Raw genomic sequence first — 7,556 nt, 5'->3', positions numbered from 1 at the left:
TTGACCCTATGCTAATTTTGTGCTGTGTGCCCAGCATGGTGCTGCCAAAGCCATGGTAGGGGTAGCAGTGATGCAAGTTGACTGGGCATGGGTGGCCCTGTGGGTGCTTCTCTGGGTGATTCCCAGGGAGACATCCACTCTGCTAACTTATGAAACCCTTCTCTCCTCAAGTCTCATTTAGATGCCCCCTTTCTCTGCAACACGGGCTGCTTGTGCTTCTGTGTTTCATGCACAGGTGACAGGTGTGTGTGAGCCTCTTCCCCCTTGCACATGGACATGCATACACTTGCATACACATGAGCCCACACCCACAGCCACCTTCTGAAACAGCGAGCCTCATTCATCCTGTGACAGCAGCCAGGGACATCCTACTGTTAGGAAATGGATCAAAGATTGCAAATTGATCAAATATTAACTGCTAGTTAAACACCTCACTGAATAATTCACCTTTTTTCATGTGAGCAACTTTGTAGCTACTGGAACAGGAAGTAGGAATTTTCGTGCTGCTATCAGTGTTAGAGACAGGGGGAGGATATGTTGTTTGTTTTCCTGAAGTGTTGCAGAACGTGCGAGAACCAAAATCTTCACTTATTAAATTCAGCCCTGTGGGAATACAGTGTCAAGATTTCCTATCTCAACCCGATTTTTTAAAGAATCAGGTGGCAGAGACATGGAGAACATTGGGAGGAGAGGCGGCCTTCAGATGAATTTATTTCATTTCATTTTTGAGCTGGGGTTTGCTTTGTCACCCAAGCTAGAGTGCAGTGGCACAACCATGGCTCACTGCAGCCTCAAACTCCTGAGCTTAAGTGATCCTCCTGCCTTAGTCTCCCAAATAGCTGGGACTACAGGCACGTATCGCCATGTCCAGCTAATTATAAAAAAAGATTTTGTATAGATGGGGTCTTGCCTTTTTTGCTGGGGCTGGTCTCAAACTCCTGGGCTTAAGCAGTCCTCCTCCCTCAGCCTCCTAAAGTGCTGGGATCACAGGGATGAGCCACTGTGCCTGGCCTGGAAAGGAATTCTTTGGTGGAAGGAACAGGGAGCAGACTTGACTGGAGAAGAGAAGGCTCGAGACCAAGGAGGAAGCCTGCTGTGGGAGGCTGAATCATGTGCCCCAAAATGTCCATGTCTTCATCCTCAGAACTGTGCATAGATTCCCCTACACAGCATCAGGGACTTGTAGATGTGAACAAGTGAAGAGTCTTGAGACAGGGAACTTACCCTGGATTATCGAGGTGGATCCAATGAAATGACAAGGGTCTTTTTAAGAGAGAGGCGGCCAGGCGCAGTGGCTCATGCCTGTAATCCCAGCACTTTGGGAGGCCAGGGTCGGCGGATCACTTGAGGTCAGGAGTTCGAGACCAGCCTGGCCATATGTGAAACCCTGTCTCTACTAAAAATACAAAAATTAGCCTGGTGACGTGGCACATGCCTGTAGTCCCAGCTACTCCGTATGCTGAGGCAGGAGAATTGCTTGAACACAGGAGGCGGAGGTTGCAGTGAGTTGATATTGCATCACTGCACTCTAGCCTGGGCCACAGAGTAATACTCCTCGGAAAAAAAAAAAAAAAAAAAGAAGCAAGAGTGTCAGAGCCAGAGAAGGAGATGTCACAATGGAAGCAGAGTTCAGAGTGGTGCCACTGAGACTCAAGAAATGTGGGCAGCTGTGGCAGCTGGACAGGGCCAGGACCGTATTTTCTGTTAGTGACTTCAGAAGGAACACATTTTTGCCGACACCTTGGTTTTAGCTCTGTATGATCCATTTTGGGCTTCTGACCTCCCCAGCTGAAAAGTAGTACCTTTGTATTGTTTTAAGCCAGTATATTTTTGGTAATTTGTTACAGCTGGAATGGGAAATGATACATGCACCTTTGACTCTCCACCTGCAGCTTGCTATGTGCCCATGATGATTCCACCAGACTCCCTCCTTTAGGGGCACTTGTGGGAAGCAGATATTATTTATTGTAATTAGAATATTTGTAAGAACTTACTATGTGCCGTGCTCTGTGCTAGGAGCTCTACCTGCACTCGCCTATTCACTCCTTCCTACAACCCTGCAGTCAGGTACCGTTACTATTGATATCGTATTAGTTATCTACTGCTGTGTAACAAATAACAGCTCAAGATGGCACACATGTATTATCTCTCAGTTTCTATGGGTTGGGAATCCAGGAGAAGCTTAGCTGGCTGGTTCTGGCTCAGGGTCTCTCGTGAGACTGTTGTCAAGGTGTCAACTGGGGCTGCAGTCATCTAAGGGCTTGACTGGGGCAGGGACCACCTCCCAACGCAGGTTCTGGAAGCCTCAGTTCAGTTTGTCATGTGGGCTTCTCCACTGGGCTGCTCACAGCATGGCAGCTTGTTTCCCCCAGAGCAAAGGATGAGAAGAGAATGAGAGCGGAAGAATGCAAAGTGAAAGCCATAACCCTCAATTTCAAAAGTGAATCCTGGCCAGGCACAGTGATTCAAGCCTGCCATCCCAGTGCTTTGGGAGGCTGTGGTGGGAGAATTGCTTGAGGCCTGGACAACACAGTGAGACTCTGTCTCTCCAAAAATATAAAAACAAAAAATTACCTGGGTGTGGTGGCATATGTCTGTAGTGCCAGCTACTCAGGAGGCTGAGGCAGGAGGATGGATTGAACCCAGGAGCTGGAGGCTGCAGTGAGCTGTGATCGTGCCACTGCACTCCAGCCTGGGCAACAGAGCAAGACCCTGTCTCAAAAAGAAAATAAAAAGTGACATCCTATCATTTGTACCATACTCTATTTATTAGAAGCCAGTGGCTAGATTCAGTCACACTCAACTCAACGGGAGGGGTTTCCACCGGGGAGTGAATACAACAGGCAGAGTTCATTGGGGATCATCTTAGCAACTACTTGCCCACCCACTTTACAGGTGGGATAACTGTAGTCCTGAGAGGTTAAGTCAGTAAAAGATAGGGCTGGGGTTTGAATCCAGCACAGGGTGAGCTCAGAGCCCACCTTCTTAACCATTTTGCTGTCTTGCTTTCATGAGCCTACATTATTTAAACACTTTTGCTGTCCTCACACCATTTGAATGGCCCTGCTTGGTGTGCTGATGGCCCTCATGTACACCTCGGTCCTAGCATGGGCCTCCCTGCACTGCCATATTTGGTTTCTTATTTCTCTGTCCTGCTAGATAGGATGGCGAGCCGGGCACAAGACAGAGAACTGAAAGTAAGGAATGAAGGCATGGGCTCAGGAGAGTTTGCTATTTAAGAGAGTGACCTGGCAACATGGGGCCACAGGATGAGGAGTCTTCCCTGATGGGGAGGAGTGTGTGCGGACATCTGTTTTCCGCGTTTGGCTATCTCTGTGTGGCGGTTTCCTGGGTCCTCAGACGCTCACAGCTTGGCAGCTTCCTTGACCTGCCCTTCATCTCTCCTGTCCCATCTCTTTGGACCTCAGGGCACAGTGGCAGGACAGAGGAGTGTCCAAGAAAGTTCAAGGTGAACAGGTCTTGAAGGGCCCATTCTGGGAAAAGGGGTCAGCAGTATCCTCTGGACACAAGTCAGGGACACAAGTGGTGTCCACTGTGCATTGTCCACATGCCTCCTTTCCCGTCGTACTGTGGTGGCAGTGGGGCGGCGGGGCTGGGGGGGAAGGTGGTAGTGGGACAAAGCTCAGGGATCCCTAGAAGGTGAGCATCTTCCTGCAGGAGTGAGGAGGTATTTCCCCATCACTGACTCAGCATGGTGGCGTTGCCTTCTTCCTAAATGCCATCTGCTGGGAGCTTCTAGGACAGTGGTTTCCAAAGGATCTGGACCCCATCAGTCCCACCTGGAACGTGTTAGACATGCAAATTTGCAGGCTTTCCTACCCAGACCTACTGAATTAGAAACTCCAGGCCTGCGGCCCAGCAATCTGTGTTTTAATGAATCCTCCAGGTGATTCTGATGCAGGTAAAATCTGAGAACCACGGCTCTAAGCATTTTTTTCTTTAAATCCTCCCAAGCTTTTACATTTTTAAAAATAAAAATTTCTCAAAGCAAAAATGTTCAATATATAAATGTGGGAAGATCCAGGGAAGCACAAAGAAGAAATTTTAAATAATCTGCAGGTTAGTATTAATTTTTTAGTGCATAACACTTCATTGTTATAGGTATATGCATGTATTTATAAATATATGCAATGTTTAACAAGATTGAGATTTTACTGTAAATATTGTTGTGTGTGCTGCTTTTTAAACATTTCTCCAAGTCTTAAACATTCTCCCATGGCACCATTTATGCACAGCTGCATAGTATTCCATGCCTGGAATGTACCATCATCTAACCAATCTCTGGGACTGAGGCATCCATTCCTTGGAGAGGATGTTGATTGTGAACTCTGCTCAGATGTGTTTAGAACACAAACAGATGGTGGGCAAAACCAATTAACCTCTCCCTCCTCCTGGGTGAGGAGAGCAGACCAGTGAGAGGGTATTGCGAGCTCGGCCTTAGGGCACTGGGGACCTGATTGCAGCCACAAGGCAGTGAGAATGCAGATAAAGGGACAAATGAAGGAGGTGCCACAAGCTCGGTGAGTGCCCAGAAATGGATTTTGGGGAAGCAGGAGTGTCATAGATTCTGAGTCTGTGTGACAGAGAGTGCACTTTGATAGGAACGGAGACAAGGAAGTCAACATTCAGATCCCATTTTTGCTTTAGAAAAAACACCCCCACAAAACCAAAAACCTGTCTTCATATGCACACAAGAATGTGCGGAAGACTATAAACCAAAATGTTGATGTGATTTCTGAGTGGTGATATTATGAGATATTCTCATTTTCTTCTTACGGCTTTTCAGTGTTTTTTGAATTTTCTATAATGAACATCTATGACTTTTGTAATAAAAACATGGAAGAGAAGACTAGGGAAGTCAGGGGGAGTCGTTGTTTTGGGTGAAAGATGCTAGATGAGTCTATTGAGTTGTGCTGGGGTGACAGGCCCCACGGCGTTTAGGAGAAGGTCAGAGTTCAAGGGGTGAATTTGTGAATCTTAATCTTGAAAATGCCCCAGGGCCAGAATGAGTATTCTGTAGGTGGGATGATGACCTGGGGCTCCTTGGCAATTGATTGATGGACCCTTTCTGGGTGAGAGAGGGTGCTGGCAAGGAGGGGCGCTGTGGCCTGGCTTCTGCAAGCTTGCTCTATGTGTGTGTGTGTGTGTGTGTGTGTGTGCACGTGTGCACATTTGTACATTTGTGTGTTCCCAGCCTGGTCAACGCGTGAAGTGACCGTGAAGGCTGAGCCCTGATTTGGGCTCCACAGATCTTTGGCGAGGGGCTTTGGCAGGCAGCAGGCATCCAGTCCCAGAATCTCCTCCCAGCTGAGGCTGATTAGAAGGGAGTCAGAACTATTAACCTCTCCTCCTTCTCCCTGGCTTTCGCTCATTGCAATGCCCTGCGGAAGGAATCTTGAAAGACAGCGCTCAAATGAGTTTCAGTGACATCTATCTAATCTGATGCTGAAGGAGCTGTGCTGGTTTTTTATTAAAGTTCATTACTTTCAATTACAAAAGAGGGGGTTTGGTGGGCGTATGCCTTAAACCTAATTGAACTGTTTCGCCTGTTCTTCTCCCTAGTGTGAAACATTCTCACCCTTTGGGGTAGAAAAAAATTTCTTCATTTTAAGAAAACATGTTTATCCTTTCAGGGCATTGAGAACTGAAGAAAACCTAATGGGCTTGGTGTGGAAGTGAGGGAGGGAGCGGCTGCAGCACGGAGAGTTGGCAATCCTGGAGGCCCTTGAAATCCGACACCAGAGGGAGGGTCTGTAGTGCCAGCTCCAAGGATTCCTGGGTCCTTGATGGAACTCCATAGGCTGGTTTGTTTGCCTGGACTTAGGAGCTGCTTCATAGTGAAAGCTTTACAAAGCTGATGGAGGGTTCATTGGTGAATGACAGTGGATTAGTTCCAAGGCTAGCAGATCTCTTTCTCACTTCTCTTCCATCCTTTCAACAAGATTTCTGGCTTGGAAAAAAGCAATGATGGCTGGAAATGGTGCTTGAAAAGTGCTGAGCTAAGTAGGCTGAACTTCCATGGGGGCCTCCCAGGGACTTCATAAGGAGTGTGTGGTGGATGGGCTGCAGGGTGCTAGGAAGCTCAGTGTTGTTTGAACTCGCAGTCACCAATTTATTCTGTAATGTTTTTCCTAAAGCATTTCTGTAGGAAGTCTGATTTGGGAAGGCATGAAATCCAGTGAATGGCAAGAAGTGGGCTGGGGTGAGGAAGCAGGGTTCTTGGGGCTGTTGCTCTGTGAGTGGGGAACTGGGAGGCCATGCTGCCCTTCCTGTACAGGAGACCCCCTTACTCTCTGTTTCTGCTGAATGGGGCTGATATGGGGACACGTATGACAGTCCTCTCATCTCCCTAGACCAGTGCCAGAGTGAAGGTGGCGTGATTAGGAGAAGTGAAGCTTGGAGAAGTATCTTGGCCGAGTAGATGCTGATTACTTTGTTCTCTACCTTTTATTTGAATCTGAAGGAAGATGGAGAAGAGGCACAGAAGGGAGGATTTGCTATTCTGGTGTAGCTAATGGAGAGAAGGGGATGAATATTCTGGAGCCCAGTTTACCATCTCTCTGACTCTAGGAAATTTGGGCTCCTAGCTCTTAACTCCACTGTTAAATCTGGGTCCCTGGAGAATCAGCAGAGAGACTCATCCCTAGTCAACAGAGAGCTGACAATACCAGTTCTCTTTCTCCTATCTTGGAGACCAGAAACCTCTCATACTGGTTGCCTGGGTCATACCTAGCCATGTGCCTACCTGGGCCTTCTGAGGCCATCTACTCCCACTAGGTCCCCTGTCTTCTGATTCCCCAGTCCAGGGCCCAGAGTCCAATGCCAACACCATAGGAAAGCCTTGAACACTCTGAAGACTCTGACAGTGAGAGGGCTCTTGGGGAACCCACGATGGTAGGTGGTGGGGATGAGGAAGTCCAGAGCTGGCACTTGTCAATGTGTCATTGTTTTATTAAAGTTTAAAATTTAATAAACAAAATTTATGGGAGATGTTCCAGCTCCACGTGCATCGTTCGACTTCTCGCTGACACAACACATTAGCAAGTGCACAGCCCTGCCTCCCGTCTCTGGATGTCAAATGATAAGGGTTGATCTTTGTGGTTCCTAAGTGTGATGATTGGGTTTTCATACGCATGTGAGATATGACTCCCTAAGCTTCATTATGACATCAGCACATTACCTGTCTGACATTTAAAAAAAAAAAGACTTGTAGTTGTTTGAGGACCTATAGGGATGGGGGTGTGCTGGTGGCATGGTCCATACTTGCCAGGGCTGGGAGCAGGACAGAGCCTGGGTGGGACAGAGCCTCACTTCCTTGGTGCTGCTGTTAGAGGCCCCAGACTCTCAGCCCACCAAACATTTCTGCCTCCATTACAGCAGCATGTCCTTGAGCCAGCTGTGGAGGGTAAGCTGAGCGTGCTTACCTACCCACGGTGGGGAGGAGTGGAGCAGAGCCGAGAAGGAACCAACTACACAGCCACACAGCCAGATCCTGGCTCTGCTGGTTACTTGCTGTACAAGATCCTTCTTCATCT

At 47.9% G+C, this 7,556-nt stretch overlaps 1 non-coding gene across 1 annotated transcript; it reads left to right on the top strand.

Annotated features, from left to right (window-relative positions):
* The first annotated feature begins 7,112 nt into the window (after positions 1-7,112).
* Positions 7,113-7,211, top strand: LOC135270678 (small nucleolar RNA U13). Its single transcript, XR_010338819.1, has one exon. It is a non-coding gene; the product is annotated as a small nucleolar RNA U13 (small nucleolar RNA).
* The last annotated feature ends 345 nt before the right edge of the window (positions 7,212-7,556 follow it).

Source organism: Aotus nancymaae, unplaced genomic scaffold, assembly GCF_030222135.1.
Source record: "Aotus nancymaae isolate 86718 unplaced genomic scaffold, 86718_ANA_hifiasm-v0.15.2.pri h1tg000064l_1, whole genome shotgun sequence".
Lineage (NCBI taxonomy): Eukaryota > Metazoa > Chordata > Mammalia > Primates > Aotidae > Aotus > Aotus nancymaae.
Note: the sequence above shows the minus strand (reverse complement) of the source record. Positions and strands in the feature narration are given on the sequence as shown.